This window comes from Canis lupus, chromosome 3, assembly GCF_048164855.1.
Source record: "Canis lupus baileyi chromosome 3, mCanLup2.hap1, whole genome shotgun sequence".
Classification (NCBI taxonomy): domain Eukaryota; kingdom Metazoa; phylum Chordata; class Mammalia; order Carnivora; family Canidae; genus Canis; species Canis lupus.
The window spans coordinates 32119058-32134279 of NC_132840.1; the positions used below are offsets into that span (position 1 = coordinate 32119058).

The 15222-nt window shown below is 42.6% G+C and overlaps 1 protein-coding gene across 3 annotated transcripts in view; it reads left to right on the forward strand.

Moving 5' to 3' along the window:
- Positions 1-15222, forward strand: part of GNB1 (G protein subunit beta 1) — a 101332-nt gene that overhangs the window by 38282 nt on the left and 47828 nt on the right. The window contains exons 2-3 of one of the 3 annotated variants that reach the window (XM_072820075.1): positions 2549-2624; positions 11951-11999. The exons of 1 other annotated variant lie outside the window; for it this stretch is intronic. The gene's annotated coding sequence lies outside the window, so the exon portion shown is untranslated. The remainder of the gene's footprint in view (positions 1-2548; positions 2625-11950; positions 12000-15222) is intronic. One more of the 3 variants, XM_072820074.1, reaches the window with a different exon arrangement.

The window sequence follows — 15222 nt, forward strand, 5'->3', positions numbered from 1 at the left end:
ATATTTAGACTTGGGAAAAGTATGAGCAAGGGGACAAGTCTTCATTTTTTCATCTGTTTTCCTGCTTAAAAGTTTTTTTTAAGAGTTTATTTATTATTTATTTATTTGAGACACAGAGAGAGGTAGACACAGGCAGAGGGAGAAGCAGGCTCCCCAGAGGGACCCTGGGATTGTGACCTGAGCCAAAGGCAGATGCTCAACCACTGAGCCACCCAGGTGCCCTCTTACTTTTTAAAAATTTTATATAGACATGGGGCGCCTAGGTGGCTCGCTCAATTAAGTGTCTTTCTCTTGGTTTTGGCTGAGGTCATGATCTCATGGGTTGTGAGGTCAAGCCCTGCATTGTTGTCCTTGTCATTGTCGACCTCATTGGCGAGTTCCACACTGAGGGGAAACAGTTCCTGCTTGAAGATCCTCTCCTTCTGCCCTTCCCCTCACACTCATGCTCCTGTGTGCTCTCTCTCCCCTCCAAATAAATAAACAAACAAATAAATTTTTGAATTTTTATTTATTTATTAATGAGAGACACACAGAGAGGCAGAGATACAGGCAGAGGGAGAAGCAGGCTGCATGCAGGGAGCCTGATGTGGGACTCAATCCTGGGACCCCAGGATCACCCCCTGAGCTGAAGGCAGATACTTAACCGCTGAGCCACCCAGGCATTCCTGTAATAAATCTTTTTTTAAAAATATTTTATTCTTTTATTTCACAGGGAGAGCATAAGCAGAGGGAGAGGCAAGGTGCAGGGAGCCCGACATAGGCCTCAATCCCAGGACCTGTGCTGAAAGCAGATGCTTAACCAACTGAGCCACCCAGGCACCCCTAAATAAAAGTTTAAAAAGACTTTTTTATGTAGACTCATTGTCTTAAAATGAGAATAAGTGTAGTGTCAGCATAAGCCCCTGGGCTTGTCTAGTTGCTGGGTGTAATACTAACTGTTTGAACAACTTTGAGCTAGTTCTGACCCTTTTTTTAACCTCAGATATTTTTCTTATGATTTTACAGATTTAAAATTACAAGGAATGATGACCATTGATACTCATTGGGTTCCTGAGGGGTTAATCAGGTGATGCAAAGAGTACTTAGTATTGTAACAGCTGGCATATAAGTCCTTGATAAATTTTAAGGTTGACTAAAAATAATTTAAGCTGTATCTTCTTTCTAGCTATACTTTTAAAATCTAGTTTGGTGGCTTAGGATAAGTCTATTTAGTGATCCCTAACATAACAGTCTACTCATAAGGCTTACTCACTAAATTGTGCCTTCACTGAATGACAGCAAAGATGCATGTAGCAGTGCCTGAGAGACACCTGATAGCCACATGGATTAGCTCTTCCTTGTGTGGCTGTTGCATCTGCGAACACTGTGGCCCATCAACTAGGAGGGACCAAGAAAGAAAACCCTCGGGCAGCCTGGGTGGCTCAGTGGTTCGGCGCTGCCTTCAGCCCAGGGCGTGATCCTGGAGTCCAGGGATCGAGTCCTACGTCAGGCTCCCTGCATGGAGCCTGCTTCTTCCTATGCCTGTGTCTCTGCCTCTCCCTCTCTCTCTCTGTCTTCCATGAATAAATAAATTTAAAAATCTTAAAGAAAGAAAGAAAACTCTGTCTCCTCTGGACCTTCCTTGGTTAAGGATGGGGTGTCTGCCCCATTTGTTCCCCTTTGGGGAGGAAATATCCCCTAATAGCATCCTAAGCTTTATATCTCTTTATTCTGACCTTACACTTGATAATTTTGTTGAGTATGGAATTCTTTGGAATTCTTTCAAGACATTGTCCTGTTTTCTTCCCAATGTCCAGTGTTGCTGTTGGCAAGTTGGATGTCATTGACTTTTGGTCCTTTTTGTATCATCAGTTTTTCCATCTGGATACTTGTAGGATCTTAATTGTGTCCCTAGTGTTCTGAAATATGACATGACTTGAGGGCAGTCTCTTTTCATCCATTATGCTGATCCTGGTGGGTCTTCTCAGTCTGGAGGGGCCTCAAGCGCCTCTAGAAGGAAGTCCTCAGCCACAGGAGGTGGTGTCTTGCTCGTGCCTCCCTGGTTCTTTATTGAGTTTAAAGTGCTCTGAGTATATTGCTGCCTTTTATACTCTTTTCCTATTGATGTATTTTCTTGGTTCTTCCAAAAACATGTTGGATGTTTAGTGGTAACTACTGTGCTTGATGGCAAAATTGCTTTTTTATTGCCAAATTTGAGCTGTTCATCTAGGCAAGCCTAATTTGGGAGAAAGTTGGAGAGATCTTTTCAGTGCTTAATGCATAATCAATACCCTTCTGTAAAAAATAAAGCATTTCCAACATAACTCTTCCTTAAAAGATTTACTTTGTCCCATACAGAAACTACAATGAAGTAAGTGTCAAAAAAAAAAAAACCAAAACTTTTTATGAACATAGGAAAATACAGGATAACTAAAAAAACAACTGAACATGTTTAGAAATTTATTGCTTAGCAATTAGCAACTAGGATCAGCCAAAACTATTTCACATAGGAACTATCACTACTGTTTAAATGTGCTTCTAACATCCCCTGGCATCCCTTATTACACAGCCGGATTCACCCCACACTTTGATGGTTGAGACTGCAGCTCCAGTGTGTTCTTACATTTCTCAAGGCTGGAGAAAAAGTGAGTATGAATATCAGATTCTCAATGTATCACTGTTTGAAGTCGTCGTAGGGTTTGAGTTTGGAAGTCCGGCTGGTATGGTTTCCAGGCAGGTGTAGGTTTGTACAGTCTAAAGTGTAGCTCCTGAGGACAGTTACTGAGGAACCCCTGGATGCACAAGGGAAGTGAGGCAGAGCTTCAGCCCATTGGGAGGATGGGGTTGTGGGAGAGCCCTGTAGCTGTGGGGCAGGGAGAATGAGCCGGAGACCACGTACATGGCACGGTATAGGACACTCACTTGTTGCTGAGTCCTTTGCGTGCTCTCTCAGTTTAATAGACATTCATGTTCTGTCAAAATAAAATGAAGGCACATCCTTACAGTGAGGCAACTTGATGTGAGTATGAATTTTGAGCAGAAGGGTTTGCTTTTCTGCCTCATGTCCAGCTTGCAGCAGATGTGGAAGTTGTTTCTCTTTTGGCCGATAATTTGTGAGAAAAATGTTCTGGTGTGAAGGTTAAGGCAGCTTACTGGGGAGTGGTTTGAAGCCTGTTGTGCACACAGATGCTGCTCAGCCAGAGCCTCGGTGGACTTAACCTGTCTGTACCAGGCCTGGCAGGGGAAGGAGGTGTGCTGTTTTTCTCTGCAGACACTGTTTGTTTCTGTTGCTGTTGATCTTCTTTGGCACTCAGCGAAAAATAGTGCAATATATACAAAGGGGTCTGTTGTTGAAAGAGAGATCCATGAAGCGGCATTGGGGGTGACCCAGATGTGGGAACTGTCAGGGCTTCAGAATAACGTGGTGGCTGTTGAATTACAGTAGAAATCAGTAACAGAACACTGTCTGGAAAATCCTCAAATATCTAGAAATTAAATCAAAGTCAAAGATGACATCATAAGGGAAATTTGAAAATATTTTCATTTGAATGAAAGTGAAACAAACCCCTCAGCGTTTGTGGGTCTTGGTGAGAGCTGTGCCACAGAGGCTGTGATGCAATGAAGTGTGTGCTGTAGAAACAAATGAGGCCTCAGCCAGCTAAGCTTCTGCTTTGATGCCTGCTGGGACATTGAACACAAAGCAGGCAGGAAGAGGAAATAATGAAGGTAAGAGGAGAAATCCATGATAGTGAAAATAGACATAGCAGAAAAAATCAGTGACACTGAAAATTGGTGTTTTGAAAAGATTAAATCGATACATCTCTAGCCAGCCTGAGAAAAAACACTGAAGCACTGTTAAAAGGAGGAAAAATTAAATATGAAAATTAAACATGAAATATTGATTCATCTGGTTTTCAAAGTGGCCTTAGAAACCAAAATGTGCTCACTGATGGTGTCAGTAAGTCAGGGACATATGCTGTGCCGAGTTTCCTGGCTACTGAAGGAGCTTCCCTGGTTCCATCAGTTGGGGAGGGGGGCGGGCAGTGAGGAGTTGAGAGAGTTACAGAAACAACAGTAATTTCCTCTGATTGATCTGTAGGCAGTCTCATCTTTTGTTAGATAAGGTCAAGGGCATTTTATTTTATTTTATTTTTAAAAAATATTTTGTTTATTTATTCATGATCGAGAGAGAGAAGGCAGAGTGTGACACAGGCAGAGGGAGAAGCAGGCTCCCTGCAAGGAGCCTGATGTAGGACTTGATCCCGGATCCTGGGATCACGCCCTAAGCTGAAGGCAAACACTCAACTGCTGAACCGCCCAGGTGTCCCTGTCAAGGGTATTTTAAAAGAAAATTGATATTTTTCTCTTTTTTAAGATTTACTCATTTGAGAGAGAGAGCACGAGCAAGGGAAGAGGCAGAGGGAGAAGCAGACTTTCCACTGAGCAGGGAGGACTCATCCTCTCAATGCCAGGACCCTGAGGTCATAACTTGTGCCAAAGGCAGACACCCAACCACCCAACCCACTGAGCCACCCAGGTGCCCCTATATTCCTATATTTACTTTTCATTGACCTTAATATCCTTCTCCCTAACTTTTAATTTTGAATAATTTTGAAGCTACAGAAAGTTGTAAAAAGGGTCAGTGAACATTCTGTACCTTTTTTTTTTTTAAGATTTTATTTATTTATTCATGAGACCCAGAGAGATAGTGAGGCAGAGACACACAGAGGCAGAGGGAGAAGCAGGCTCCACGCAGGGAGCCCGATGTGGAACTTGATCCCCGGACTCCAGGGGTCACGCCCTGGGCCCAAAGGCAGGCGCTAAACTGCTGAGCCACCCCAGGAATCCATCCCCATTCTATACGTTTTACCAAGTAGTTTGTAACTTTTTGGGAAGTCCACATTTTCTCTTTCTCAATGCTTTTTGGTGAACCATTAGATTGTTGCAGATGTCAGGATACTTTTATTCCTTATAACTCCAGGCTACTGTCTCAAGAACAAGGATATTCTTTTACATTTCCATAATAGTATCGTTATATCCCAAACTTTAACATAGATTCAATAATGCCTAATCCAGTCCACATTTAAGATTCTTCAGTGTTCTCTCAAATGTCTTCATACTCTTTTTCACATTCAGGGCATAATCAAATTCATGAGTTGCATGTTTGATTATCATGTCTCCTTATTAGGCTCACCACATCTTGAGTAGTCTTCCCACCTTTTGTGCTGTCACGACAGTGACATTTTTGAAGTGTTTAGACCAGTTTTTTGTAATGTCTCACATTCTGGATTTTTTTAAAAGGCTTATTTATTTATTTTAGAGAAAGAGCACGCGTGTGCACGTGAGCAGGAGAGGGGCAGAGGGAACAGAAGAAGCAGACTCCCCACTGAGCAGAGAGCTAGAAGTGGAGCTCCATCCCAGGACACTGAGATCATGACCCCAGCCAAAACCAAGAGTCAGATGCTTAACTGAGTGAGCCACTTAAGCACCCCTCACATTCTGGAGTTTAATAAACGTTTCCTTGTGATTGGATTCAGGCACAACATTTTTGGCAAAAATGCTCTATAGGTGTATACCAATACTTCTCATTTTATTATATCATGAGATACCTAATGTTAATTTGTTCCATTCTTGGTAATACTAAGTATAATCATTTGATTAAGGTGGTGTCTGTCAGATAATACCTTTTCCTTTTTATAATTAGGAAATGATCTATGAGTGACACTTGTAGACCTTGTATCTTCTAACCTAGCACATGGTAGCATCTGTCCGTGATCTTTGCCTGAACGTGTTACTAGTTTAGGGGCCCCCACATAGTTTTCTTTTTTTTTTTTATTTTTTTTATTTTTTTTTATTTATGACAGATACAGAGAGAGAGAGAGGCAGAGACACAGGCAGAGGGAGAAGCAGGCTCCATGCACCGGGAGCCCGATGTGGGATTCGATCCTGGGTCTCCAAGATCACGCCCTGGGGCAAAGGCAGGCGCCAAACCGCTGCGCCACCCAGGGATCCCCCCACATAGTTTTCTAGGTCTGTCATTCCTTATATGTCGATTTGTGTTCCTTCCTAAAGAAAAGCTTTACCTTTCCTCTTGTTTCTTTATTTTTTGAGTGTTACTGTGTGTGTTTTCAATGATATATTCCATTTGGGGGCACCTGGGTGGCTCATTGGTTGAGTGTCTGCCTGTGGCTCAAATCATGGTCCCGAGGTCTTAGGATCGAGTCCTGCATTGGGCTCCCTGTGGGGAGTCTGCTTCTCCCTCTGCCTGTGTCTCTGCCTCTCTCTCTGTGTGTCTCTCATGAGTAAATAAATAAAATATTTAAAAGAAAAATATATTCCATTTTACCCTCAGATTTTCCTCCATTCGGCTAGGAGACTCTTTCACATTATCATTTCATCTTCTTGTTCAGAATATCTTTGTACTAGAGAATTATTCAGAAGTGAGAAGCTTACTGTGTTTCTTACAAGCCCCCAGTCCTTCATGGACAACTCTGAAGGCTGGATGTGTTTAGAGTTCTGCCTTTTTCAGTGTTTAGAAAGATAAAGTGGTGTTTGTATCACAGATGCACACTACCTCCAGCAGGGCTTGTCATCAAACAATGTAAAGCCTCTGATAAAACATAACTGCCCCCACTGAATAGGATCAGGACCAATGAATGCCTTCGTGTCTGTTCTGCTCTGATTTGGTGGTCTCAGAATTGCAGGTAAGTAATGTTCTTTCTGTCTTAGAGTTATGTTGATATAGAATAAATCATGCCCAGCAAATGTACCTTTGCTTGATTTGAAAATTTTTTTAAATTTTTTAAAAAAAATTTTTATTTATTTATGATAGAGAGAGGGAGAGAGGGAGGGGGGCGGCGCAGAGACACAGGCAGAGGGAGAAGCAGGCTCCATGCACCGGGAGCCCGATGTGGTATTCGATCCCGGGTCTCCAGGATCGCGCCGTGGGCCAAAGGCAGGCGCCAGACCGCTGCGCCACCCAGGGATCCCTTGATTTAAAATTTTAATGCAACCAGTAAGGGAGTTTTCAAGATAAATCTCAAGAGGATTCAATTAAATATTAAAATATATTTAATTGGAAAAATATTAAAATAATAATACTCATGAATACTAGTATTTTATACTTAAAACCTCATGATGTACTAGAATATGTGTGAAGAAGTTCATTACAGTAATATTTAATACTGCTAAATTAACAACTCTGTAGTCAAACAGGCTCAGCTGATTTTTTTAAATGACTCTTAAGATTTATTTTTTTTGGGTTGAGAAAGAGAGCGTGTGTGCTCATGGGGGGAGGGGCAGAGAGAGAGAATCTCAAGCACTCTGTGCTTAGCTCAGAGCCCAATGCACGACCGTGGGATCAGGACCTCAGCTGAAAACAAGAGTCGGACATTTAGTCCACTGAACCACCCAGGCGCCCCTCAGCTGATTTTTTTCAAAAGCCTTCAAAAGGTACACACTCTTTGACATAATTCCACTTTTGGAAATCTGCTCTGAGGATTTTTTTTAAAGATTTTTATTTATTTATTCATGAGAGACACAGAGGCAGAGACATAGACAGAGGGAGAAGCAGTCTCCTCACAGGGAGCCCGATGTGGGATTTGATCCCCCGGACCCAGGATTATGCCCTGAGCCGAAGGCAGACGCTCAACCGTTGAGCCAACCAGGCGTCCCTGCTCTGAGGATTTTAACCTACAATCACCTTTGCTGTTGGGCATCTCAGCTAGTGAACCATGATGCCCAGAGTCACTTGAGTCCACCACCTATCCCTCCCTTTTCTTGTCAAGTGGCATATCCTATGCTGGCACGTGTCTTCCCCTCTCATCCCTAAGGCAGGGGTCAGCTGCATGCTCTGCTTTAGCTCTTTCTTCCCGGAGACCTAGAGTTCTGTCCTGGCTGTTCACCTGTGGTGCAGGTTGCCCTGTGAGTGTATTTCCAGGACTTTGTGTGGATCACAGAGCTGAGTGAAACTAGCCCTTTTGATTTTTATTAGTTCCGCTTGTATTGGTAGAGCCCCCCACTGCCGGCCTCTGTGCATTATAGTATAGTGTCCCATGCTTTCTCCCCTGGCTTGTGAGACCAATGTGGGCAACTAGGCTAAGCATGCCTGGGGTTTGTTTTGTTTTGTTTTAGATTTTATTTATTTATTAGAGAGCACAAGCAGGGGGAGCAGCAGAGGCAGAAGGAGAAGCAGACTCCCTACTAAGCCGGAGCCCGACACAGGACTTGATCCCAGGACCCTGGGATCATGACCTGACCCAAAGGCAGATGCTTCACTGACTGAACCACCCAGGCACCCCTAAACATGACAGTTTTGTTGGCTTGTGTTCTCAGCATCCAGAACACTGTCTTACATCCTAGGCCTTAAAATGTGTTGGTTGACTAAGTGGATGCATGTTCAGGGAATTTGACCCATAAATCACTTGAGATAAAGCCAAGGTATCTTCAAAGATGACTGTTTGAGGTATCGCCAGAGGCAGCCTGAGGCAGTGCTGGAAAGGAATGGGTGTAGTGTATAGCAGTCTGGTCCTTTTGTGAAGGAATGGTCTGGAAGCTTTGCACCATGCCATCTTGCACAGGTAGACTTGTCTACAGGAGACCAGAGGGAGGCACCATAGGGCTCCTGCCTTCTAGCAGAGTTGCTGCCACCAAGGGAAAAGGGCCTCAAAGCAGGGTCATCATGGTGGATGAGGAATTGTTCGTTTGGATTATTAAAAATGTTTGGTTTGCTCATAAAATGGATGATATTTTACTCTGTTAAATCTTTGATTCGAATCTTACATATTTTAAATTTTTTATTAGAATTGGCTGTATAAACCATTTAACATTTTTCTTGAATTCTATGTCTAAATTTTCCTTTATCTTCTTCCAGCTTCCTTTATGGATTGCTTTCTTAAAAAGATGAGAGAAAAATTCAGCATGTATGTATGTCACTCCTTATTTCCACTTCTATAGCAACATCTCTTTCTTGTAAGCAGGGAGGGTCCTTCCCTGCCTGCCCTGAGAAACATATTTTCTCACATCTGGGCAGGCACTGCCCCTTCCCCCCTTGTGCTCCCTAGATACAAGTCAGCTAGTCTCTGTGATCTGTCATCAGCTCCTCAGAGTCTAAAGATATGCCTTGTCTCTCCTTTTACTTTGCCTCCAGGAGGCAGAGTAGTGTTGTGAAACTAAGGCTTTGGTTTTGTTAAATCCCCAGTTTCTTGATTTTCTACAAGGGTGATGCTCCTGGTTTCGGATCACATTAATATGTGCTGCTGTCTAGGATAGTGATCTTGTCCTCTGGGCTAGATAGTCAGAAAAGCCCCACTTGAGTCTTATTTTTAGCCAGAAACGAGTTCAGACAACTGTACATGTGAATCCAGGCTGAGACGGTCTCCATGCCCTCTCTTGCACCATGGTCATACCCATAGGAGCTTCATGGCAGCTGCTCATTTGGGATCAGCTCCCCATTTTCTTCTTCCAAAGAAAAAGAATAGGGAACTTGAACTTTATTTCATGCCTTGAGCCACAAGACAGGCTAGGTATTTGAATTAGACCAAACTATGATACATTTTTCCATTTTAATTTTTTCCCTTCTGGGGATCCCTGGGTGGCTGAGCGGTTTAGAGCCTGCCTTTGGCCCAGGGCGTGATCCTGGGGTCCCAGGATCGAGTCCCGCATCAGGCTCCCTGCATGGAGCCTGCTTCTCCCTCTGCCTGTGTCTCTGCCTCTCTCTGTGTGTCTCTCATGAATAAATAAATAAAATCTTAAAAAAAAAAATTTTCCCCTTCTGTCTCAATGTGACAAGTACCTGAAAGGATTTGTATTTGAAGATTGGGATAATTTCAAGTACTTGCCACATTAAGAGATAGAGGGGAAAAGATTAAAATGGAAAAATGTATCCTAGTATTTATTTGTCAGAGCGAGAGAAAGCGCGAGCATGCACACACAAGCAGGAGAAGGGAGAGTGAGTAGCAGACTCCCCGCTGAGCAAGGAGCCCCATGTGGGACTTGATCCCAGGACCCCGGGATCATGACCTGAGCCAAAGGCAGACACTTTACCAACTGAGCTATCCAGGCGTCCCTCGCTCTTTTTTTTTTTTTTTTTTAAAGATTTTATTTACTTATTCTTGAGAGACACACAGAGAGAGAGGCAGAGATACAGGCAGAGGGAGAAGCAGACTCCATGCAGGGTGCCTGATGTGGGACTCGATCCTGAGACTCCAGGATCGCGCCCTGGGTTGAAGGCAGGCGCTAAGCCGCTGAGCCACCCAGGGTCCCTCCTCCCTCTTTTTTGAGGTAAGATTCGTATAACATTAAAGGAACCAGTTTAATGTGGACAATGTAATGTCATTTAGCACATTCACTATGTTGTGCAATCACCAGCTCTGTTTCGTTACAGAAGATTCCTTCTTCCCAAAGGGAGCCCTATACCTGTTAAGCAGCTTTCATCCCACACACACGTACACAGAGCCCTTAGCAACCGCTGCATTCTGTCTCTGTGGATTTGCCTCTTTCAAATAAACAGAATGTTTCATAATTCATATAAAATGGATATTTCATATAAATGGAATCATATACTTTATGATCTCTTGTGTCTAGCTTCTTCATGTAGCATAGTGTTTTCAGGGACCATCCATACTGTATTGTGGCAGTATTTTACTCCTTTTCATGGCTGAGTAACATTTATTTATCTATTTATTTATTTATGGACATTGGGCTCTTGCCACCTTTTGGCCATTATGAGTAGTGCTGCTATGAAATGTTTGTACGTGTGTGAATACCAGTTTTCAGTTCTTTAAGGTGTATGCCTAGGAGTGGGCTTGCAGGAGTGGGCTTGCAGGATATGTCAAATCTGTTTTTTAACTTTTTGAAGAACCTCTATATTATTTTCTTTCCACACTTTTACTGACAGAAAAGCTTGCACTAGCTCATAATACATACAACATAATTACAAAATAAAAGTATTTTGTGAAATAAATCCTTAGAATTCATAATTCAACTGGAGGACATTTCAGCTTGTTAATATTTCTCCTGATCTCCAGACCCATGTATCACTAGGAGTTTTAGATTCACGAGATGGTGACTCCATCAACAGGCAGGTGGTAGTCTGTGAAACATCCAGAATGGGATTTGGGCTGGGGCTGGGGGTGCTCTTCATACCTAGTTTAATTTGGAGAGATCACAAAAGACTATTTAAATGTTTTGAAACTTAGTTTCTGAGAAAGAACAAGCAGATATTCCAGAAGAAATCTAGAACTAAGTGTACTTTGGTTCTGGGAGAGCAGAATCAAAGGCTCTTCCGGAGGGCCTTCTGGCTACCAGGGCTCAGGCTGGTGGTGTGAATGGCCCCAGGGGTGGGGGTTGCATGTGTACCCTAGTAGACCAGTCACACTTGGAAACTGTCCAGGCCTTCTTTGTGATTCAGGTGAGGTCCTTTACATGTTGAATGGCAGAGTCTGGGTAAGAGTACTTTGATAGATTCTTGAATTGCAGTGATTGTTTTTACTGTTACTGTAATTTTCCTAATAACATGCCTTCTCCATAGTACTGTTCACTTGGATTCAAAGTATTTTCCATGAGGCATTGCTAAGGATTTTTTTTTAAGATTTATTTATTTGTTTGTTATTTATTTATGAGAGAGAGAGAGAGAGAGAGAGGCAGAGACACAGGAGGAGGGAGAAGCAGGCTCCATGCAGGGAGCCCGACGTGGGACTCAATCTCAGGTCTCCAGGATCGCGCCCTGGGCCAAAGGCAGGCGCTAAGCCGCTGAGCCACCCAGGGATCCCCATTGCTAAGGATTTTTAAAAAGAAATTGAGATCAGAGTTCTTTTCCACACGGGAAAGCCAAATACAAAGTAGTAAATGAAATGATTTGGGACAAGAAATGGTGATAGGGAAGGAATGATTATATACTCCTTCAAATGTATGGAATGTTCCTCGCAACCTGAATGCAATGTATATATAGCCTTTTCTCTGTCTGTTGCAGACAATTTTTCATGCATTGGAGACCAGACCAGAAGCACTTCTGAATTAAGGTAATGTTGATGTAATTGATCCTTGTCAGTCTTTAAAGTACAACGTTTAAATTTCTTCAGGGTTTCTTATTTTTAATGATTTGCTTTTTTTTTTTTTTTTTTTTTTAGTTTTGCCCATCTCTTTTTTAAGCCTATAGTTGGTGTTCAGAACAGTTGTTCCTGGGAAGCATGTTTTTTTGAAAGGCTCTATCCAGTGTTCAGAAAGAAGCATTAAGGTCCCAGAGATTATGGTTCACATTCTGGATAAGAGCAGAATTTCTCCCAACTTTTTTCATTAGAAAACAGGAGAGCCTTCTTTTCAAATCAGATCTTAGTTAGAATAACAGCAGATGGTAGAGATAAAAGTGAAGCCACGTGATTCAGAAAAAGAGTCCCCATAAATTTGTGTGAAGTGGGAGTGATAAAGCAAATGTGACACAAAGTCAGGGGTCAGTGAATCTAGTTGAGGGTACACAGTTTTTTGTAATTCTTACAACTTTGTAAGTTGAAAGGTTTTTTTTTTTTTTTTTTTTTAAGATTTTATGTATTTGAAAAAGCAAGACTGCACACGCAGGTGGAGAGAGAGGCAGAAGGGGAGGGAGAGGGAACGGGAGAAGAGTCCCAAGCAGACTCTTCCCTGAGGTGGGAGCCCAACGTGGGACTTGATCCTCTGACCCTAAGATCACAAACTGAGCTGAAGCCAAGAGCCAGACATTTAACTGAGTGAGCCACCCAGACAGCCCAAGTTGAAAGAATTTTGAGGGATGCTTGGGTGGCTCAGTGCTTGAGTTCTCTGCCTTTTGCTCAGCTCATGATCCTGGGATCCCGGGATTGAGTCCCACATTGGGCTCCCTGCATGAAGCCTGCCTCTCCCTCTCCTGTGTCTCTGCCTCTCTCTGTGTGTGTCCCTCATGAATAAATAAATAAAATCTTAAAAAAAAAAGAATTTTGAAAAGCAAAACTAAATTAGGGGCAACTGGGTGGCTTAGTCGGTTAAGCATCTGTATGTGGCTCAGGTCATGATCCCAGGGTCTTGGGATCGAGCCCCATGTTGGGCCACCTGCTCAGCAGGGAGCCTGCTTCTGCTTCTCCCTCTGTGTGTGCGTGTACACTGTCTCTCAAATAAATAAATAAAATCTTTAGAAACAAACAAGAAAAAGCAAAACTATATTAAATGACTTCATTGCTTGAACAATTGGTTGTCCCTATGCAGAAGGTGAATTTGGCACCTAGACAAAAAAAGTGAGTCATAGAGCTTAAATATTAACCCTAAACAGAAGATATTGAAGATTGTTAAGACTTTGGGTTTGGCAAAGATTTCTCAATTATGACATCAAAGATATAATCCATAAAGAGAACATTTATAGATTAGACTTTGTCAAGACTAATAAAAGCCTCTGCTCCTTCAAAGACACTGTTAAGAGAATGAAAAGGCAAGCCTCAGGCTGACAGAAAGTGCTAACATGTGACACGTCCTAGATGAGTTGTAGACGGCATAAGTAAAGAACTCTTAAAATTCTTAAAATGCAATGTGAAGGAAGCAAGTGATATGAACAGACACTTCACCAGAGAGTATATAGAGAGATAGCAGATAAGCATGTTTGAAAAGATGGCTAAAATCATTAGCTGTTGTGGGATGGAAATTAAATCCATAAGGAGATACCACTGTCCAGCTCCTTGATGGATCAGCAGGTGATTGCATCCAGTACTGACGAGGACATGCAGGAACCAGACTCTCAGGCACTGCTTTTGGGGTGAAAATGGTGTAAGCACTTTAAAAACAGTTTGACGGTTTCTTAAACTGTTAAGCATATACCTACCATATATGCTCCACTCCTCAGTGTGTCCCAAAGAGAAACGAAAGCAGATGTCCATATAAAGACTTGTACACGCAGTAACATGGCTAAGTGTCAAAATAATGTCAAGTGAACAGAGCCAGACCATAAGAAAGTAGATACGATATGACTCCCATGTACATAAAATTCTGGACGTGCACACTGGTGCAGAGTAACAGAACACAAATGAATGCTGCCTAGAGGAGGGAGTGAGTGGACTCCAGATGGGCACAAGGAAGACTTCTGGGGATAATGGGTAGGTTCATTACCTGAATTGTGTTGGTGGTTTCAGACATGTGTTACGTATTAAATTGTACATATTTATTGTGTGACTTGCACTTCAATGAATCATGTTTTAAAAACTAAATGAATGGGGTACCTTGGTGGCTCAGTGGTTGAGCCTTTGGCTCCCGTCATGGTCCCGCATCCCTGCATCTTTGCATTGAGCGTCCTGCTCAGTGGAGCGTCTGCTTCTCCCCCACCCCCCATTCTCTCTGTCTAATAAAGTCTAGGATAAAAAAAACAGGGGGCACCTGGCTGGCTCATGGTTGAGCATCTGCCTTCAACTCAGGTCATGATCCCAGAGTCCTGAGATCGAGTCTCACATCAGGCTCCCCACAGGGAGCCTGCTTCTCCCTCTGCCTGTGTCTCTGCCTCTTTCTTGTCTCTCATGAATAAATAAATAAATATCTTTTAAAAAATAAAAACAAATTAAATAAAAACTAAATGAACAATTAGAAAGTGATGAACCTGGTGAACCCCTCCCTGTTTCACTGGTTGCCACTGTTAATTGTGTTCTTAATTTCTGCAGTGGGGCCTACTCCACTGACAGGTAGTCTGGCAGATAAAGGAAGAAGTAGTTTTCTTAAATCATTTTAGGCCAAAAAATCTTGCTACCACTTTTACAAGTCCTATTTAGTGAGAATTTACTGTAGTTCAATTTTTGATCAAATAGTATGTTCTGGGTTCTTTGTTTAACCCTGGAAGCAAAAAGATGCCAAAAGCTAACGGGGTGAGATACAGAACATGTATATAACAGGTGGTTTTCATGGTGCACCAGACATAGGATTGAGGAGAAAGTCTCACTGGCCATTTCCTGTGATTCCAGAGGGAGAAGTGACCTCAGTGAAGATAATGACTACCTGCTCTCCAACACCAACTCATCCTGATCTTTTCATCTTGTTCCATGAACTGCCCTTCCCCAAGTATTGTACAGTCTCCCACCACTGTTACCCCTGATTGCCACCGTCTGCTGGGTGGGTGATTGGTCAGATGATGCATAAGAGGTGATGCCAGAGGGAATGGCATACCGCAGAATGGATGTATGGGAACTGTGTCTCTCTTGGTTTCTGATTGGGAGGACAGGGATTGACTTTGTGGAGGGAGAGCCCAATTCCTGCTTTTCTAGA